Genomic DNA, 22753 nt, shown 5'->3' with positions numbered 1-22753 from the left:
TTCCTGTGTGCGGAAACACGGAAGGGTTTATCATTTAAGTTGGTTGCTTTCCTTTTCACCCGGAAAGTGTTCGGCAGCAGTCCACCAGGCTGAATCGCGGACCCCGGGGTTGTTTGCTTTCCATTATAATAAAGTTGTCTGCAACCGCCCTTCTAACACTCACTGTCTAGTATTTTTCTGTTAAAGGGAAGGGCAGAAAATGGCTATTCTTTAAATCAGGTTTTTGTGTTGAATGGATTTTTTTTTTTAAATTTTGGTAAAAAAAGTTTAAACATTTCAACATCGAATGATTTTTGATAATTTTTGTCAATGTTATCACAATCTGTATTAAGAACAAAAAATATTGCAATTTTCATACTGGCCACTTGGGCTATTTTAGACTCATACTTCCTGTTCTTTACCAAAGACTTTTCAGAAGTCTCATTATCATCAAAGGCAAGACTACAATGACAAGTAACATCTTTAACTTGAAGGAGAAGTGGATATAAAACTACTCTGCCAGAGGTCCAAAGTATGATGAGAGACAGAAATGGTGTAGATGCGACTTTTGTCAACGCATTTTGAGTTGTTCATACCTCTTCATCTGGACAAACCACATTCCTGTCTCTCACCGTACTTTGGACCTTTGGTAACACAGTTTATATCCCCTTCTCCTTCAAGTTAAAGGTGTTACTTGTCATTGTAGTCTTGCCTCTGATGATAATGAGACATCTGAAAACACCAATTACAAAGTGTGATGTCACAGCTGAACCTGTTTCTTCTCCCTTTACAATGATCTTTGCACATGCTCTTTAGATGCTTTAATACAAAAAGTAGGATCAGAGTCAGTCTATTTCTGCTAATGTCAATGTGAATTTCCTGAGTCTTAAATAGCTCAAGTGACCAGTGTGAAAATTTCTATTTTTTAGTGCAGATTGGGATGTGAAAAATAAAAGAAATCATCAAAAATTGAGTGGCTCAAAGTCAATAGAGCGGCTCTTCTACTTCCGGGTTGCTCACAGGGGCGTGACGGCCAACTTCATGTTAGACAGCAGTTAGACAGCGGAGAGCCGGCTGAAAATCAGCATGACGTCGTTAGTCACGCAAAGTCAACAGAACAGATCAGCTCTGTTGACATGATATTGATGTGACATCAGTGGAAGCCGCTGAATCACCTGCAGAAGTAGTGGTCCATGACTGCTCTGGGACGGGGAAGAACAGGCAGGTAGTTAGCAACTACTTGCATGTTAGTTCTTGGGTTTGTAGTTAAAAAAATAATTAAACAGTTGTTTAATTAGCTTTGTTGGGGCACTAGTCTACCAAAAAATAAAGTGGACAACCTTTAAGAAAGTACTCCAAGTCACCTTGAATGCATAATATTGATGTTTGTTAGCTTACACATGAATGTGTCAGTGCAACAGTTCTATAGTTTGAGCGAATGATCAAGAGACCTATATATCTTCAATGTGTTATCATCAACATGGAAAAGATACTTTATATCTTCTGTGTCCTTACCAAGATATTACATCAGATGCTAGGCATGAATCATCCTGAGAATCTAATATATCCTGTATAGTACAAAGATTTGATCAAAGAAAGATGAATGAGACAAATAAGCTTAAAAATAATTAATAAGTTCCAATTAATTTTTGGCAGAAGATACAAGAAATTTGTAATAAACAAAACAAAAACAAGATCAAGGAACATGGATTAAAACGATTAGATGTTGTTCAGGGTTAGAAAAAATGTCTAGATTTTCTTTTCGTTTTTCAGCGAAGTAATATTGGACACACAACTAAAGTGTCATGACTGTGTAAGGGTGTGACAGGGGCTGTCACATGCCTCTCCCTCTCTAAACAGTGTTCATGCTGATTTGTCACTGTTATCATATGTGGAATGTATAGAGTTCTATGAGCACTAGTGTGCTCAGTTAATATATTGTAATATAGTGCATGTATAATGTTCTTTATGTAAAACATATAGGGTTAAGTGTAGGACATACGTATAGTATAGGGCTCATAGTTTAGGTTAGTAATGCGAAAGGACAATGTAGTTCAGGAAGTTAATTAAGTTCAGTACAGAAGTAGTTAAGCATTACACCCACAGCAAAAGGGAAATTCCCAGTTGGGAGAAGTTAGCGCATTAGAGCAGTTTTATAGAAAACTAATTCTGGGTTTCAGACATTCTAGTCTAGTGAGTAGTGAGGAGCAGTAGGCAGAGTGAGACTGCCTTAAGGGGAGGCCTGTGTCAGGCCACGTCATTCCTGGGTTCAAGAACCGATTGCACAGGACCGGTGTAGGTTCTGTTCCATGTACAGAGAGAAAGACGGAGTGTGGAAGAAGACTGAGCCAGCAGGAAAACAGACTCCATTAGCAGTGACAGCAGTGAAGAAGTGTTATACTAGTGCAAGTTATCAGAACAGAATGAGGACACATTTAAGACAGAATCTGGACGCCGGCACAGTCCTAGGCTCACAGCCTGTCAGAGGTGCTCAAGGCGAGGCTTCTATATCCCTAGAGGGGAAATTCTTAGCTGGGTCACAGAAGAAGTGGATGATGTCGGCTATCAGGAAGGGATGAAAGAAAACACTGGAAAGGCACATAACCAAGGGTACTTCACTAACCAGAGAACTTGTCTTGATCAGTATACTGCAGCCATGTATGGAAGAATTGCACAGTAAAAGTGAGTCTGTAAACCCGAATCTACGATCTCCTGTCTTGCTTGAAGTCGGTGTCGGTTCCATGATCGGTGTAACAGTGAGTACAGCAAATCCTCCATTGCAGCACACACTTCGGTCTCAGTCCTTAATAGTAGAGGGAGCATTGGGTGAAGAGAATAGAGTTTCAGCACACAGCGTGATTGTGATGGCCCTGGGTGCTCTCCCCTCTACAACTGTGCACTGCCATTCCATCAAGACTTTCCTGGCTGGCCGTATTTCCTGCCTTCCTAAAGACTTTTTCTTCCACTTCTTCCTCTGATTTCCAGGCCCAGCTTCCTGCTCATCACTGGGACCTCCTGTACTAGAGGAACTTCTTGTTGAGCTTTTAGCATGTGTGTGGGCTAACTGCATTTCTCTTATAGAGCCATCATACTCCAAAGTTCTTCCCCAGCCAATGTACAACCAACAGAGTAATCTTCTGCAGCCCTTGTCACAGCTGGAGAAATAAGGTTCTGAATTGACTATTTTCTTATTGTCATAGCTTGTATCCTGACCTTCTTTCTCACCTGCTAGCAGCCCTGATCCTCTTCCTGTCTTCTGTTTTTAGAACACTCAATGCCCTGAGTCTGTCTGACTATGCTGATGATTCACGTTTCCAATTCTGGTATTTCATATTGGTCTCCATAACCTGTTAGCTCTTGCTAATGGATCCCTGTACAAGGGTTGAAGGATAAAAACCCCTGATTTCTTAAAATTCTGTTTATCAACATGTTCACAAGGAAAATCTATTGAAACTCGATGGGGTCCACATCTTCTCACTGTTAAAGATGAGTGGATTAGACAAAATTCGAATTTGCCTGTTCACATGTTTTTTCTAGGGAAATTTGCTGAGAAAATGTTCTGCTAATTTAATATCCATTATTGTGCTCAAGGAGGGATCTCGCTGGGACCCCAGAGTATAACAAATATTATATGTAAAAAATATAAAAAAAAATAGTTATACTCACCACCCGGTGACCTCTTTGGCCCCATCACTACTCGCGTGTTGGAAACTTCAGTCCTCTCGCATTGTACTGGAGTTCCGGATGTCATGGCTCTCAGGAGTGTTCTGCACAGGTGTGCTGGATGTCAATGGCATCATGACTTTGCGATCTGTGCCGTGACCTCCCGATCTCCTGTGCAGAACCCTCCCGGGAGCCATGTAACCCGGGAATCCAGCACAGTTTGAGAGACCAATAGATTCCCTTGTGACTGGCGGGGAATGCGAAAATACAGTGAGGACCAGATGGGTAACGATGAGTAATGGAGAAGGCCAAAGAAGTGAGTATAATGTTTTAAAATTTTTTTTACCTTTTGATCACATATTACGATTCAGAAAAATGATGACAAGCAGCTGCCATTTTGCTGAATGCATGCGGAAGCAAATTCCAAAAATCTGCATTTTGGCAAATGCAGATCTTTGTAAAATTCAAGTAGAATTTAATTGCTCATCTTTATTCACTTGTCCTCATCACAACAAGTAATAAGGATTATAGATTTGAAGAGTAATAAATATTAACGCTAAGCCCCGTTGTGCTTTTCTTATAGGTGAAAATACAGAAAACCTCTAAATGGAAAATGGAAGTCGAAGAACTGAATTCAGATACATTTGAAGAAAATAAAGGTTTTACTAAGAAAAAAAACAGCTAGTTTTAGATTTGAAAACAAAGAAGTACCAGAAAACTGTTGCCTCCTTGGATCAATTATTAATAACAAAGTATCCAGCGGTCAAGAAAGATGACACCTATTGGCCCTTAGAGAAATGAGGATATAAGACTTCTAAGAACTAATGAGATGTAATGATGATGTGTCTACGACAGAGATTAGAATTAGTTCACATATTTTCTGTGTCTCTTCATGGATTTGGAACCTGGACAATAAAGACAAATATCGATGCTTTTGAACATTGGAATTCAGCGGATGGCAAGGAAACAAACAGGAATAAATGAGGATGACTTACTTTGAAAATTCTTTACAAAACTCATTTTATTGGGAAATAAAATAATGAAGGGTAAAACAGGAAAACAATGACCAGATGAATGGATATAATGATAAAAGCCATAAGCAGCATTCAGGAGCCTGAAGAACTCAAACAAACTACATGACATTCTGGAGAAACATCTCATATGTTAAGGCTAAGGCTACATGGCAACACGTGTCATGCAATACTGGAATTGCAGTGACACATTGCAACATTGAATCTAATGATTTCCAATGGAATCGCGTTGCGACTTGTGACATACTGCGACAAAGAGTCACATATGTTTCCAATATTGTTGGATTTTCTGCCACTTGTCACAATACGCAACACACTTGCCATAAACTTCAATGCAACAACTTGGGTACAAATTAACTGCCTTATTTACTGCAAAGTCAGAGCTTTAAAATAGTGACTCATAGATATATAGAATCATAGAATGTTAGAGTTGGAAGGGACCTACTGGGTCATCTGGTCCAACCTCTTGCTCAATGCAGGTTTCACTAAACCATTTCAGGGAAATGTCTGTCCAGCCTCTGTTTGAAGACTTCCATTGAAGGAGAACTCTCCACCTCTCGTGGCAGCCTGTTCCACTCATTGATCACCTCACTGTCAAAAAGTTTTTTCTCATATCTAATCTGTCTCCTCCCATTCAGTTTCATCCCATTGCTTCTAGTCTTTCTTTGTGCAAATGAGAATAAAGCTGATCTCTCTACAGTGTGACAGCCCTTGAGATATTTGTAGACAGCTATTAAGTCTCCTCTCAGTCTTCTCTTTTGAAAGCTAAACATTCCCGAATCATCTAACCCTTAAGTGTTTCAGTGACTTGTCAATCAGAGACAGGAGGCAGGCAGGGAGCAGAGAAAAGGCAGAGAATCAGGAGAGTTGTATGTGCAGGGCCCACCCTACTGCACTCATGACTCATTAGCATACAATTTAAACTATGGATTTCTTTAAAGTCCACAAAACAGATTTCTACAAGAAAGATAAGGATTTACTCAGCATTAAAGCACCTTTACATACATGCCATTAGTTTGAGGTATAAAATCCTGATGACAGGTTCTCTTTAAGTGATCCCTTACTTATTGGCATGCTATACTCTTCTGTCTTCAGAAATCCCTACAGAATCAATGGAGCTGATTTGCACATGCTTAGGATCGATGAAGGTCTCTGTGGTTAGAACACCAGTGATCAATAAATTATCCTATTGATAGGGGAAACCATAAAAACTTGGTAAATTACAAAACCCATTGTAAGCAATTTTCCGAGCAGATATATATTATTACTGTGCTGCCTGATTATCATCATAATTTCAATGATCCATTCTGCATAATTACTTGAGGTTTCATTTTATTATAGGTAAATTCTTAGCTTAGTCATATGGGAATGCTGAGTTAATTAATATATCTTGATTATCAGATGTTGTGTTCTGTTGAGTTATGTTATGTCTTTTCACTTTAATCACTGAACTGTTTTCACAAAGCCATCTATTATTCCATGAGCTCAATCGGCATAGAATATCTCTTATTGGTTCCAGAAATAATATCATTGACCCTGCTGAACAACACTATATACTAATATATGCCTGTTTATAGAATGTTCTAAACATATACAGGGTTAAACTGATAAAGTAATGGAAATAATTGTAAATTTAGAATTAAGACAAAAGAACGGAGCTGTCAACATCTGCCTTCAAGTGTCTGAAGAGCAGAAGAGACAACTTCTATTCTTCACTAATAGTCAACTTTGGTAGTTTTCGTTGGAGGATCCCAAAATTAATAACCCAGATGGGAGGCAGTAGCCAACTGTTTATCTATACATTACTACCAGGCTAAATGTAAACATTGCAATATAGTTTGTTTAGTGTATGTCTTTATAAAGAATAGCGTAGTCTAGAATGCTATTCCATACCAAAAAATATTGGCCTTTATTGGCCCGATGAATGTCAAAAAGACATTTTTGGCATTCTTTGGGTTGAACCCTTCAGAATTTTTCATATTTCTTCATAAATTTTACCTAAAACTACATCAGATTTTCACACAATCACTTCACAAGCAAGGCGTATAATAGTCTGTGAGGTCACAAAGGAACCCAAGGTAACCTCTAAGCAACTAAAGGCCTCTCTCACATTATCTAATGTTAATGGTCATTAGCCCAACATTAGGAGGATACTGAACAAACATGGTATGCAGGATTGTAAGGAGAATGTCACAGCTCTCAAAATAGAATCATGCTGCAGTTTGTTGAAGATCCCCTGGGCAAATCAGAAAGATATTGAACAATATTTTGTGGATGAATGAGACCATTATAGAGTTTTTAGTTTAAAGGAGTTTTTTGGTTTAGGGAATCCCCTGTCCCCTAGCTGCAGTTTTACTTGTCCACTTCGGGTCCAGCGCTGAGTCTGTACCACTGCTTCCAGTGTGTTATTGTCTGCAGTGTTGATGTCACACCAACAGTACTGCAGCCAATAAGTGAGCTCAGCAGCTCTGAGCAGCTCCATTTCGGCTGACTTGCTGAGCTCAGTAATTGGTTGCACTGCTATTGGCGTGATATCAGTGGCGGAGAATCATCGCCGGACCAAAGGAGGGTGAACAATACACAGAATGTTTTTTTAAAGCAAACTCCAGCTGCACAACTACAGTAATTTTACAGCGCAGAAAAGTTTCATAGTGATGTGCTGCACAGTGGATTTATATGCTGGGATAATGCACAATACAGTGTTACACAGAAGACATTTCTTTTTGTGGCAGGATGGCTGAATGAGACCATGTGGGTTAAAAAATTTGGGAGTGTCCTTGAAACCTAACACTCTCATGATATCAGTAGATTTATTGATTTGCAATGGGCAGTTATGTCAACTGAGAAATCCTGGCCAATAATCATAAATAAATTTTCTCCCCAAACACTAATTAACAAAACTTGAATGTCAAAAAAGGCTGCAAACATTTTTTACCAATAATCAATGATCTCAAGCAAATCAATTATGTCATATACCCACATGCTTGTCTCCTCTTTCCTCTATTTCTTCGCCTCTAATCACATTGGGAAGTGACAGCTTAATTTCTAGTGATCGATGACAGCACTAGACAATGAAAACGATGGGCATACTGCTAACGAGGAAGCGAAAGGGTCTCCTCTCTCAATGTCCATTATACTGGTGCAGGTTGAAAAGGTAATAAAGCAATTTATATTTATATATAGTAGAAATAGATCTGTAAACACATGTGTATTTTTTTAAATTGTATAGGGATTAGAGTTGAGTAATTCAATTTATGTTGCCCTGGTCCGGTACCCAATCCGGTCCTGCATGGCAGCCAGTCTCCACTTCTGCACCTGCCATCCAAGGCATCTCTGGAACTTGCTATTGCGATTTCATCAACTTGCTTCTTGAAGCTCATCATACAGTAGTGTGAGTCCTTGGGACTTATGGTGTCATCTCATCGTAGGACCTAGTCAATCCAGATATTGGACCAAGGATGCCGGGTGAAGAAGTGAAGACTGGCTGCCACAGAGGACCATACTGGATACCGGACCAGCCAGGCATAAATCAAATTGCTCATATCTAATAAAGACCTTTACCTATTATTGTTATGTGTAACGGGTCCGGGAGGCGGAACCTCTGAGCTACTATACAAGGGGGCAGTCCTTGTAAGGGAGCGGGTGGCGACCAGGCAGGCAGTCACAGCAGGTGACCGGGACAGTCTCTGGAAGAACGGGCAGGAGATCACGACAAGTGACTGGGGCAGTCTCTGGGTGAACGGGCAGATGGTCACGGCAAGTGACCGGGACAGTCTCTGGAAGAACGGGCAGGAGATCACGGCAAGTGACTGGGGCAGTCTCTGGGTGAACGGGCAGATGATCACGGCAAGTGACCGGGGCAGTCTCTGGGTTAAGGGTTGGTATGACCTGTGGCGGCTGATGGTAGACTTGAGCTCCCAGGTGAGCAGGCGAGAGTCTCTGGATAAACGGGTGGTCACAGCATGTGACGGCGGAGCCTCCAGGAAGACCAACAGACAGGCGGCAGATGAGCGCTCCCAGGTGAGCGGGCAGAAGTCTCTGGACAGGCGGGTGGTCACAGCACGTGACGGCAGAGCCTCCAGGTAGGCTAGCAGACAGGCAGCAGATGAGAGCTCCCAGGTGAGCGAGCAGGAGTCACTGGACAGGCAGGTGGTCACAGCATGTGCCGGCGGAGCCTCCAGGTAGACTAGCAGGCAGGTAGCAGGTGTGTGCTCCCAGGTGTGCGGGCAAGCTGGTCAATAGACAGACTGACGGGAGTAGGAAGGCAGACCGTCGGACCTCAGGCAAGCAGGCAGGTGGCTGGTGTGCGCTCCCAGGTGAGCGGGCAGGCTGGTCCTTAGACAGACTGACAGGAGTAGTAAGGCAGACCGTCGGACCTCAGACTAGCAGGCAGGTAGCAGATAATCAGGCAGGAATCTGGCAGGTAACTGGCAGGTAACTGGCAGGTAACTGGCAACGGGACCTGAGGGCTGAAGCAGAGTAGTGAACAGTGCAACAACATTGCTCGGGCACCTCCATTTTGGAGGAGGTGCCTTATATATGGTGAAGTCCTCCGGCCATTGGCCGGGGACTCCTTAGGACGGCGCGCGCGGCCCCTTTAAGAGGGAGGGAGAGCGCGCGCCCGCGCCCTAAGCACAGTAGCCGGGAAGGAGCGCGCGCTGCCAGCAGAGCGGGAGGAGGACGCTGGGCACGGAGCAGGGAGGTGAGGGGAACAGCGTCCCTGCCTAGCAGAGGGCAGGGACGCCGGCGCTACAGTACCCCTCCCTTTAGGCCCCCCCTTTTTTAGGCCAGACAGAAATTTAGCTAGGATAAGAGGGGCATGGATGTTCTCCCGGGGCTCCCACGTTCTCTCCTCAGGACCAAACCCCTTCCAATCTACTAGAAAAAAGGTCTTTCCTCTTACCCTTTTGGTGGCAAGAATGTTCTCTACCTCAAACTCATCCTCCGCAGAAACCGGAGCAGGAGGCGTACCTGTAGACTTGGAAAAAGAGTTAAGTACCACAGATTTGAGGAGAGATACATGGAAGGAGTTAGGGATCCGTAAGTTGGCCGGGAGTTTCAATTTATAGGCCACCGGGTTGATCTGACTGATGACCTCCAGGGGGCCGATGAACCGAGGCCCTAACTTGTAAGAAGGTATCTTGAGCCGGACATATTTAGATGAGAGCCAGACTTTATCTCCGGGACGAAATTGTGGAGGATCCAGGCGTTTTTTGTCAGCGTGTCTTTTCATCCGTTCGGACGACTGAAGGAGTGCGGATCGGGTACTCTCCCAAATGGAGGAAAATTTGCTAACGAGAGATTCCGCAGCCGGGTTGTCCACAGAGGTGGAGACAGGAAAAGGAATCCGAGGATGCTGACCGAAGACTACAAAAAACGGGGATTTGGAGGAGGATTCGCTCCCGTGATTATTATAAGAGAACTCGGCCCATGGTAGGAGATCCACCCAGTCAGAATGATGGGCATTAATGAAGTGCCGGAGGTAACTGGTCAGGTTCTGATTGATCCGCTCCACTTGACCATTGGACTGTGGGTGGTAAGCGGAAGAGAAGTCCAGGGTGACATCTAGCAGTTTACAAGTGGCTCTCCAGAAGCGTGAGGTGTACTGTACCCCACGATCCGACACGATGTGGAGGGGCAGGCCATGAAGACGAAAGATGTGATGAATAAAGTCTTTAGCTAGCTCGGGTGCAGACGGGAGGCCTGGCAGGGGAACGAAATGAGCCATCTTGGAGAAGCGGTCAGCGACCACCCAAATGACCGTACAACTGGCAGAGACTGGGAGGTCTGTTATAAAGTCCATTGCTATATGCTGCCAGGGGGCAGCAGGTACTGGGAGCGGAAGGAGGCGACCGGCTGGCAGATGTCTCGGAACCTTGTTGCGGGCGCAGGACACACAGGCAGAAACAAAGTCTATTACGTCCTTGTGCAGGGTAGGCCACCAGTAGTGCCGGGTAATAAGCTGGAGGGTCTTTTTCTGACCGGCATGGCCAGCTAGTTTAGACGAGTGACCCCAGTGAAGGATCTTCTCCCGATCAGGTACTGATACGAACGTCTTTCCGGGAGGGAGACTATTTAGACTCACGGGAGCCACCTGCATTACTCTGGCGGGATCGATGATGTGTTTCGGATCTTCCTCGAGATCAGACACCAGAAAGGATCGAGACAAGGCGTCCGCCTTGACGTTTTTGTCAGCCGGGCGAAAATGAAGAACAAAATCAAAGCGAGCAAAAAACAAGGACCACCGGGCTTGGCGCGGGTTAAGTCTCTGGGCATGCTGGAGGTAAGCCAAGTTCTTGTGGTCAGTGTAAATTATTACCGGGTGAAGAGCCCCCTCGAGCAGGTAACGCCACTCCTCCAATGCCAGCTTGATGGCCAATAACTCTCGGTCTCCTATGGAATAATTGCGCTCAGAGGAGGAGAAGAGTTTAGAGAAGAAGCCGCAAGTTACCATCCTCCCGGAAGATGATTTTTGAGTAAGTACCGCTCCGGCTCCAGAGGAGGAGGCGTCAACTTCCAGGAAGAACTGCTTGTTGCCGTCCGGGCGATGCAGCACCGGGGCGGAAGAGAAGGCCTGTTTTAAGGAAAGAAAGGCCTCCTCTGCTTCGGGCGGCCACTCTTTGGGATTAGTACCCTTACGGGTGAGCGCGGAAATTGGGGCAGTCCGGGAAGAGAAGTGTGGTATGAAGAGGCGGTAGTAGTTGGCGAAGCCCAGGAACCGCTGAATGGCCTTCAACCCCTCCGGTCGGGGCCATTTCTCGATGGCAGACAGTTTCTCTGGATCCATTCGTAGGCCGGTCTGAGGAATAATGTAGCCTAAAAACGGAAGCGAGGTCTGCTCAAAGAGGCACTTCTCGTATTTAGCGAAGAGGTGATTCTGCCTGAGCCTGAGCAGGACCTGACGAACGTCCCTCCGGTGAGTCTGGAGATCCGGAGAGAAGACCAAGATGTCGTCCAGGTACACCACTACGCAGGAGTAGAGAAGGTCCCGGAAGATGTCATTGACCAACTCTTGAAAGACGGCAGGAGCGTTACAGAGACCAAAGGGCATTACCAGATATTCATAGTGGCCGTCCCGGGTGTTGAATGCCGTCTTCCATTCATCCCCCTGACGGATACGAACCAGGTTGTAAGCCCCACGGAGGTCCAGTTTGGTGAAGATTCTAGCCCCTCTCAGACGATCAAATAACTCCGGAATGAGCGGAAGGGGGTACTTATTTTTCACCGTGATCTGGTTAAGGCCTCTATAGTCTATACAGGGACGGAGAGAGCCGTCCTTTTTTTTTACGAAGAAGAAGCCTGCTCCCGCCGGGGAGGTAGACTTCCGGATGAATCCCCTGGCCAGATTCTCCTCAATATATTCGGACATCGACCGGGTCTCAGCAGCGGATAATGGATAAATACGCCCACGGGGAGGAGTAGTACCGGGTAACAAGTCGATAGGGCAGTCGTATGGTCTATGAGGGGGTAGTGTCTCTGCTTCCTTTTTATTAAAGACATCAGCATAAGACCAATAAGGAATCGGAAGTCCAGGTAGATTAGCTGGGGTAGGAGAAGGACGGACGGGATGGACGGGAACCAGACAGGTCTTATGGCAGTCCTGTCCCCAGCGAAGGACTTCTCCGGTCTGCCAGTCAAGCACGGGTGCATGTCTCTGGAGCCAAGGTATATATAAGAATAACCTCGGCACTCAATGGATATGCAAAGAAGGTAATTTTATTATGCAGTCCACACAAAATAAAAAATAACTGTTTCGGTCACAGTTGACCTTCATCAGTATTGCTGCAAAATAAGTAGATGCAGTCAGAAAATACTAAAATGAAAACAAAATAATACATTCAAGGATTATAACATAAAGTATAAATGCAACTCAATGGGATCTGGGAAGGAAAGTGGAATAAGGGTGGAGGAGGATGTAGGGTAGAGGAGGATGTAGTTAATAGAGGCGGAAGAAAACATACCGAGAGGAAGGAGAAGGTGTATGTGGCTGGATGATCCAGAAGAAAGGTTTCTGGAGTTACCTGTGTAAAAGTATATGCAGAGGTAAGGCGCCAGGTATAATGGAGACACACAGTCTAAAAGACATAGTAAAAATACCTGAGTAGTAGTAGAAGTAGTAGTGAATGAGGAGAACTACAAAGAGTCTACCGATGGCAAGAGAAACGTACAACGGGGGGAAATTCTCGCCGTTTTTTCCACTCATCAACAGATATCTCCTCTTCAGGTTCGGAGACCGACAGAAGAGACCAATCTGTTTCCTCTTCTCGTTTTTTAGGACAGTACAAAAGACGCCCATCCAGAAGAAGACGCGAAGAGGCGGGCAGCATCAGAGGAGGCATGGATTTCACCAGGATAACTCGCTCGCAGACCCAACGCCCCTGGTGGTAAATATATCATCTAAAACCTTGAACGGTGCCCAAACCTCCCTATTACAGAAAGGACTTTCCTTTTGCCCCTCTTATCGCCCGAATACCTTCAAACTGGAGATGGAACTTCAACGGTTCTATCGCTCACTTAGATTGAAGGTTCATTTTGCCCAAACAACCGGTCCTGTAGCCACTGATCACGTGTCAGTATCTTCCTCAGAACCCCAGGTAGCCATTACTTCCAAAAGCCTAGGCCTCTATACTCGCAGCCCATATAGACCACCTCAAGGCTCACATGCCCTCGAAACATTCATTGGTTTCGTTGACAGTGCATTTCAGGACCTTCGGTCCAAAGCTGACAGAGGCAAGTTACACTACGAATCCAATTTATCATCTCTTGACCAACAGGCCCTTAACAGCCTGAGACAGGACAAAAACATCATTATCAAACCCGCTGATAAAGGGGGTGCCATAGTGGTGATGGACAGTACACAATACATCGCTGAAATCGAACGACAACTTAACGACTCCACCACGTATCGCCGTCTATCTCATGACCCCACCTTTCAATTCAGCAAATTGATCAAGACTGTTACTGACCGATTTGCTGGAGCCGGTGTTATTGACACTAAAACATGCGAATTCCTCACTAAAACACACCCTGTGACACCGGTCTTCTACATACTACCGAAAATTCAAAAAAGCTTAATAAATCCTCCGGGTCGACCGATCGTAGCCTCCACGGACTCTCTTCTCTCTCCTCTGGCCATTTTCCACTTTCCTTCCCAGATCCCATTGAGTTGCATTTATACTTTATGTTATAATCCTTGAATGTATTATTTTGTTTTCATTTTAGTATTTTCTGACTGCATCTACTTATTTTGCAGCAATACTGATGAAGGTCAACTGTGACCGAAACGTTTATTTTTTTGTGTGGACTGCATAATAAAATTACCTTCTTTGCATATCCATTGAGTGCCGAGGTTATTTTTATATGTTACGGGTTCGGCCCCTACTCGAGCACCACTCATCAACAGCTGTGCGGTGATTTTTTCATTTATCTGGAGCCAAGGTAGACCTAGCAGGAGGGCGTGAGAGAGTCCGGGCAGAACATGAAAGGAGATACTCTCAGAATGCAGCATTCCCACTTGCAGAGTAATGGATTCGGTGATGAGTTGGATGGGGCGTGGTAAGAGACCCCCATCCACGGCAGCAACAGACAAGGGTACAGCCAGAGGTTTGGTGGGGATGCGGTACTTCTCTACCAGGGACTGTGAAATAAGATTCCCGGCTGCTCCAGAGTCCAGTTGGGCTAGTTTGAAATAACGGTTCTCCCCGCAGACGATTGAAACTGACAGCAGCAGAGATGGAGAGGATTTATTCTTGTCTAGGTCGACCTCTCTGAGCGAACCTAGACACAGGCGTTTCCCGACCTCTCTGGGCAGGCACGGATCCGGTGCTCCTTACTGCCACAGTAGAAGCAGCTCCCCTCGGTACGGCGTAAGTCCTGACGGGTTTTGACCATCTTGGTCTGGTCGACCTGCATAGGCTCAGGAGAGTGTACCTGGGGAGAGACGGAGGGAGTGACGGGTTTCTGAAAAGTAGGAGCTAGACGTGGAAACCTCCTCTCACGGGTGACCTCTTTGGCACGCTCCTGGAACCATAGGTCAATCCGGGTGGCAAGAGTTATTAGGTCATCGAGAGTGGTAGGAACGGCCCGACCGGCAAGTTCATCTTTAATACGGCCGGACAGACCCTCCCAGAAGACGGATACCAGAGCGTCGTTATCCCAGGCCAGCTCCGAGGCAAGGGTACGGAACCGTATGGCATATTGGCCCACGGTGAGACTTCCCTGACGGAGGCGTAGCAGAGACGATGCGGATGAGGTCTTCCGTCCGGGTTCGTCGAAGACTTTCCGGAAAGCCGTGAGGAAGGCAGGCAGGTCGGACACCAGGGGGTCTCCTCTCTCCCATAGAGGATTTAGCCAGGCCAGGGCCTCCCCGGTGAGATGGGACATGATGAAGGCAATTTTGGCCCGGTCGGAGTTAAACTGGTGGGACAATAGTTCAAAGTGCAGGGTGCACTGATTAATGAAGCCCCGAGCCTGGGCGGGGTCGCCTCCGAAGCGAGGAGGTGCAGAAAGCCGGGGTCCGGGGTAGGATACCATGGTATTGGTAGGCAGCGGAGCTGCCGGGTTGCGAGTCATGGCACAGGCGGTGGTTGCTGGTGGAGCAGTCAGAGTGTCCAGGCGAGAATTGACATTCCGCAGGTGACCCAGGATGGACTCCTGTTGGGACCTCTGACGGGACAGTTCATGACAGAGGTCCGAGAGCGAGGGAGCTTGGGTGCCACTGGGTTCCATGGCCCGAGCAAACTGTAACGGGTCTGGGAGGCGGAACCTCTGAGCTACTATACAAGGGGGCAGTCCTTGTAAGGGAGCGGGTGGCGACCAGGCAGGCAGTCACAGCAGGTGACCGGGACAGTCTCTGGAAGAACGGGCAGGAGATCACGACAAGTGACTGGGGCAGTCTCTGGGTGAACGGGCAGATGGTCACGGCAAGTGACCGGACAGTCTCTGGAAGAACGGGCAGGAGATCACGGCAAGTGACTGGGGCAGTCTCTGGGTGAACGGGCAGATGATCACGGCAAGTGACCGGGGCAGTCTCTGGGTTAAGGGTTGGTATGACCTGTGGCGGCTGATGGTAGACTTGAGCTCCCAGGTGAGCAGGCGAGAGTCTCTGGATAAACGGGTGGTCACAGCATGTGACGGCGGAGCCTCCAGGAAGACCAACAGACAGGCGGCAGATGAGCGCTCCCAGGTGAGCGGGCAGAAGTCTCTGGACAGGCGGGTGGTCACAGCACGTGACGGCAGAGCCTCCAGGTAGGCTAGCAGACAGGCAGCAGATGAGCGCTCCCAGGTGAGCGAGCAGGAGTCACTGGACAGGCAGGTGGTCACAGCATGTGCCGGCGGAGCCTCCAGGTAGACTAGCAGGCAGGTAGCAGGTGTGTGCTCCCAGGTGAGCGGGCAAGCTGGTCCATAGACAGACTGACGGGAGTAGGAAGGCAGACCGTCGGACCTCAGGCAAGCAGGCAGGTGGCTGGTGTGTGCTCCCAGGTGAGCGGGCAGGCTGGTCCTTAGACAGACTGACAGGAGTAGTAAGGCAGACCGTCGGACCTCAGACTAGCAGGCAGGTAGCAGATAATCAGGCAGGAATCTGGCAGGTAACTGGCAGGTAACTGGCAGGTAACTGGCAACGGGACCTGATGGCTGAAGCAGAGTAGTGAACAGTGCAACAACATTGCTCGGGCACCTCCATTTTGGAGGAGGTGCCTTACATATGGTGAAGTCCTCCGGCCATTGGCCGGGGACTCCTTAGGACGGCGCGCGCGGCCCCTTTAAGAGGGAGGGAGAGCGCGCGCGCGCGCCCTAAGCACAGTGGCCGGGAAGGAGCGCGCGCTGCCAGCAGAGCGGGAGGAGGACGCCGGGCACGGAGCAGGGAGGTGAGGGGAACAGCGTCCCTGCCTAGCAGAGGGCAGGGACGCCGGCGCTACATTATGCACAGTCAAGCTTTAGATCCCATTTGTGACTAGTATCTCTATTCCACACATTCTTTATCTGCACCTCTGTTCATGAATAATATCAGGGAGGATAAAATAAAAATATAATAAAATTATAGATTATAAATGATTTACCTAATGATATATTTTATTTTGATGGTACTTTTGTTACTTTGTGGACTTTATCTGTTTCTTCTGCACTGCATGTATCATGGGGATACTGTGACAGAGAGGAGTCAGAAGATTGTGACCTCTGGATACAAGTGCACCTCCACTGGTTGGATCTGCTTTGCCTTCCAGTTAGCTGTGCAGATTTCCCTTGCTCTGTTATTGTAAGGGTTAAAAAGTCTTGTTTGTCTCCTAGAGCTCTCCGTCCTGAGTTATCTCAGCTGTTCTGATTTCTCCACTCCCTTCTGGTATAAATAGTCACCTCTTAGCTTGAGTAGCTTGCTATAACCTGGTTTGGAGCTGGAGGTGTTAGATGTGTAAAGAGAGGTTGTCTAGGAGTCGCCTCTAGAGATATCTGTTTGAAAGTTTGCTTGAGTTTCTTTCTTTACCTTTTCTCTTATTTGGTTAGCCTCTCATTTTCCTTCTTCTTCCCCTATCTGTAGTCAGGGAGCACATTGAGTGATTGCTATTTCTTTTATCCTCGTTTGTTTTCCTTTGTGTCTTTATGTTAGAGCAGGACTAGCGGTGAAGGAACCTACTTAGGGATGCTAGGGAGCTTAGGGTTGCATAGGGCTAGTGTTAGGGGTGTCAACCTTTAATCTTTCCATAGTGGCAGAGCTCCCCTTCCCTTCCATCTCACTTCTTGCTAACTAGCTTCTGGCAGAAGCGCGACAGCATATTTACAGAAATATGCAAAAAGGATCCATTTATTGCAATAATTTTGGAGTAAATTTATAGCCAATTTTACCATCTACAAATTTGCAGCAAAATGGCCATGTTGGAAAAAAAAGTATGTTCTTAATTTCACACAGCTTATTTTTTACTTCATGTGGAAGAGGTTGTTTAAACTCAGCTTACTGTACATGTATTTTGCTGTAAATTGCTGTGGATTTTTGGGGGGCAGAATTTCAGCTGAATATCTTCAGCATTGGACTTCACACTAATGCTAGAGTTCAATGGTGACACAATATTGACCACTTTGCTGTCACCATTATGGTATTCTATAGGATAAAAGTTGTAAATGATGCAAAAAATCCTACCAAAGTCTAATGTTGATAAAAAAAACAATTGTGATGGTTCCTCGTAACAATGAATTTCCATAATAGTCAGGAAGTTTTACCTTGACTTGCAAATAAGTGCTGATATTGTTTCATCAGATAATACTTATACATGGTAAGTATTATCTGATGTGTAAATTACCCTCCCTGATCCCCCACAGATCCTGCACCTATCCACTACCTAGCAGGAGGTTTACTAGTTCTCTAATGATAATCTCCTGCTGATAAAACAGAGATTTTATCAAAACTACAGCAGGCAACCCAGTAAGTGACACATCACTGGAATCAGGGTCTCTGTCTTTACATTATGTTACTCTCAGATTGGGTGGCAAAAACCTGATGGTGAAAGATTCCCTTTGACTCATTCTGTGGCCAGCAAGAGTGCAATACAAAGGCTATAAAAGGCAGATGGTGCAAGATTTTGAATGAAACCTAAGTCTAAAAATTATTTTGTCCAAAAATTACAGGTCTCTAAGTAAGAAAGAATAAAATTTATCCCCAGAAGTGGAACAAGTTCTTTAATTTTTGCTTTGGTGCCCTCTAGGTATGCCTTTACATAAAAATAGCAGCTCATATTAAACTTGTTATATCAATTGACTTATCTTTAGGGAGTAGTCAGACGGCCTTATAACTTGGACAACAATCATACCACAGTATGGGCTGGCCCGTAGGTCTCCCGACCTGAGCATGACAGCTTCATATATTTCTATGCAGCTCTCTTGTTAGGGTTGGGAAAACACTGGCCAGTCAAGCATTACGGTCCAATGTCATTCAATTTATATGGCCGTCTCACTGCACCCTTACTTCTAGCGTTGAGCATTTTTATTAAGAGATGGCCAACATTAAAGCTCTATTGAGTCTCCAAGTTTTCCAGAAGGCAGCGAGGAATATATGTTTCATTTGCAGGTTTATGTTTGACTATACTGTTTTTTATTTGGATACCATATTTCCTATCCAGGGAGTTTTTGATTAACAAAATGTATATTTTAGTTATATTTTCCTTTTAAACACTTTCAAAGCAGATATTCTTCCCGAACTTAAAGAAGCAAGAAAAGAGTCTCGCTGTGAATTCTAATTTGCATATCATTACCCAGAGTTTTGGAATTCAGTGGAAGCGCTGAATGCTCTGTGATTTATCAGGAATGCAGCTGAGACTTATGAATGTGCATGTAAGTGTTTTCAGCATTATTATAAACTACATGAAAATGTTGCCGTTAAAAGTAGTTTATTTTTAATAGTGATGGTAGTGTAAAGCGAAGGGTGCCCCGTGCCCCTATTTATAATCCCAAAACATGCATTTCAGTTGCAAAAACATTTCTCGCTCCCTTGTGTTTACTGTTCTGTGATGTTGGAGAATAAAAATGTATGATGATAACCCTCTGGATGAATACGCTCAAGTACTATCCTGGAGCACATGGAGAGCTTTCTGCACATGTTTTGTAACCCTTGATATTCTCTCTCTCATTAGAATGAATTTAATAGAACTGATTAAGGTAAATGTTACTAAAGTATGAATAACTTCTCAACATCTGATTATATTCCATATTTCCAGCAAATTAGGATAGCCTTATATTAATGAGACCACCTAGAGTGATTGAGATCATCTAAAAGTAGGAGGAGAACGTGTTGATTGAGCTTGTGGAAGCCTGTCACGAGTATGTCACACCCTGCTGGGACCGGTGGTGCACCTGGGATCAGAAGATCACAGAGACTAGCTGATCACAGGTCCTCTTTGGAATCTACGTGCCCATTTACATGAGTGGTGCTGGTTTGTTGTTTCTTTTGGTATGGAAGGGGTTAAGTGTTTTTGGTTTGAGGAAGTTGTCCACTACTTTATCTCCCCCCCAATGTATCCCCCCATGCTGATAATGCCTGTGAGCAGTGCTATCAGTGGCCGCTCACAGGCATCACGTGACCCAGCGCTGAGGTCCCCGCGGTAGCTGCTGGGTTGTGGGTGCCATTTTCCGAAACCCGTAACGTCTCTATTTTTCGGGATCTGGGGCTGGGTGAGGGCTTATTTTTTTGCACGCCGAGCTGATGTTTTTATTGATACCATTTTGGGGTATATACAATGTTTTGATCGCCCGTTATTGCATTTTATTGCAATGTTGCAGCGACCAAAAACACATAATTCTGGCGTTTAGAATTTTTTTTCGTTACACCGTTTACCGATCGGATTCATTATTTTTTATTTTGATAGATTGGGCGATTCTGAATGCGGCGATACCAAATATGTGTATGTGGGTTTTTTATTATTTTATTTTGAAATGGGTGAAAGGGGGGTGATTTAAACTTTTATATTTTTTTATTTTTTTAATATTTTTAAAAACATTTTTTTTTTACTTTTTGCATGCTTCTATAGAAGCAGCACTTGCCTGATCGGCCCTGCTTTATACAGGGGACAAGCAGATCTCCTGTATGCAGCAGAAATGCTCACTTGCTATGAGCGCCGACGACTGGGTGGCGCTCTTAGTAATCAGGACATGACAACCACATGGGTCTGCTGCAGACCCCGGGTTGTCATGCCAACCCATCAGTGACCTGCGATTATGTGACGGGGTCACCGATGGGTGGGGCTAATGACGCGCTTCCCGGAAGCGTGAGTTAAATGCCGCTGTCAAAGATTGACAGTGGCATTTAACTAGTTAACATACGGGCACATGTCAGCTGTATTTATCAGCTGACATGTGCCCGGTTCAGAGCGGGCTCAGTGCCGGAGCCCGCGCTGAACCGGGGGTGCTAGCCTGTGCCGTACTAATACGGCAAAGGCTAGAAAGGTGTTAACGAGTGGGTCTCCAATAGTGGTAATGCCCATGCAGTGACTGCAAGGGCTGGCCAAAAATTGGATGGACTCCAATACCCCTTTGAAGAGACGTAGAGGAAGTCCTCATTAAAAAAAATTGTTACCATTGTTAAGGAGTGGGTCTCCTATACTGGTTATTCCCATGCACTAAGTGCATGGGCTGAAAAACATCTACCCCTGTGGGGTATACATGAACATACTGTATAACATTGTGGTAGATCGGCTCACTTGGTTGCACACAGAGGTACACAGGAACACTGTCTCTTTAAATCTCCTTTGGTTTATTAAGAGCACTGCATAAGCCACAGCATTGTTATCAAAACAAACACGGCCTTCCCGGCCTAACAGGAAAACAAAACATAATCTATGGCACAGTCTTTGTTGCTATGGGTAACCGCCCTCTTCAGGAACAAAAACAACCCAAGGTTTAGATTTCCTAAACATGCACACCACAGCTCGAGAGCTTGTGTCTCCGGGCACTCCCCACACCAAATGCTCTGAAAGGCTGTGATTTTATCCTGAGTTCCTCCCTTTCTACAGGTGTTTAATCTCCTTTGCACTAAGATGGCTGATTAACCCACTCATATGCTGGAACCTTTTTCCTATGTATAATTACTGCAGCTGTTAATCTCAGTGCTACATATTTCCCCTCCAGTACATTGCCTGTGACTTTGTCACAACATACAGAATGTTAGAGGTAGGCCTCTAAAAATTTTTCCTACGGGCATCATAAACACCCTTAAAAAAATTATGTCGGTGTTGCATCATGGTTAGAGTTGAGCCACCCCCGTAGTGTTCGGGTTCGGTTCGTCGAACACCGGTATGTTCGCCGAACTGTTCATCGAACACCGCCGAACACCGTTAAAACCAATGGCAGGCAAACAAAAACACATAGAAACACATAGAAAACACCTTCAAAGGTGTCCAAAAGCTGACAAACTGCTCAGAAGACACAACTAACACATGGAAAAGTGACAAGTACATATAGTCATGCGAAAAGAAAAGAGGTGGAGGAGTAAAAGGAGGAGGAGACACAGATATAGGCATGTCATGCCCTTCTAAAATCAAGAAAGGCTGGAGTAAAAATCTAAAATCAGCCTACCAACACCCAGACGTCGTGACAAGAAAATGAAAAAAAGAAATATGTTTAGGTAGAATGGCGGTTCCATTCAGAACACTTTCCTTACAAGACGTAGTGGTATCCCCGTTGGGAGTCGTGCCAAAAACGGAACCCAATACATTCGGACTAATCCACCATTTGTCATATCCAAGGGGCAGGTCAGTAAACGACAACATCGACGCAGGACCAAGTACAGTAGTATATACTGTACATCCTTTGACAAGGAAATCAGGTGGGTCAAGAAGTTAGGAAGGGGCACCCTAATGGCCAAAACAGACATTGAGGGGGCGCTCCGGTTACTTACTACCTGTGCCTCTGAATAGTGTCCGCCTATTGGGCTGCTTCTGGGAAGGAGCATACTATATAGATCGCTGTTTGCCTATGGGGTGGTCCAGATCCTGCTCACTATTTGAGGCGTTTAGTTGCTTCCTCGAATGGGTCATCATGGACGTTTCTAAGGGTGCATATATTATCCATTAGCTCGACGACTTCTTATGCCTGGGCCCAAAAGATCCACCACAGTGTGAATACACGTGGTAGTCCACCTGTGAGAAGGAGAGAGCTGGAGGGAGAGCGAACACCACAGAGCCGAGGAGTTAGATGGAGAATGGAAGAAGGAAAGAGGGCGAGGGAGGTAAGGGAGTACGGTGGAAGGCCGACCTGAGCTCCCCCACGTTCCTCCTGCTGGGCGGGGAACAGCCCTTGGAAGAAAAGCCGCTTGCGCATCCATTTGAGGTTACGGGCGTGAGCGGGCAGAGTGACTACGCTGGAGTGCGAAGCCGACACGGCCAAGCCGTTCCTGCCCGTGCGACCTCCGTGTCACTGGGTTTGTGCCAGAGCCGCGGTGGACCCTGACGGCCAACCCCCCTCTCCCAATACTGGTGCCTGTCCACTGGTGAGTCGAGACCCCCTGCGGTGGAGGCAGGTCTAAGCTCTGTAATTTGAATGAGTACACTTTAAATCCTTTTACAAGGATCTATTGGAGGGCAAGTCTAGTGCCAGCAGCT

This window comes from Phyllobates terribilis, unplaced genomic scaffold (assembly GCF_046119375.1).
Source record: "Phyllobates terribilis strain yellow unplaced genomic scaffold, ASM4611937v1 Scaffold_10__3_contigs__length_209671492, whole genome shotgun sequence".
In the NCBI taxonomy this organism is placed as follows: domain Eukaryota; kingdom Metazoa; phylum Chordata; class Amphibia; order Anura; family Dendrobatidae; genus Phyllobates; species Phyllobates terribilis.
The sequence above is the reverse complement of the archived record's forward strand: the minus strand, read 5'-3'. Positions refer to the sequence as shown.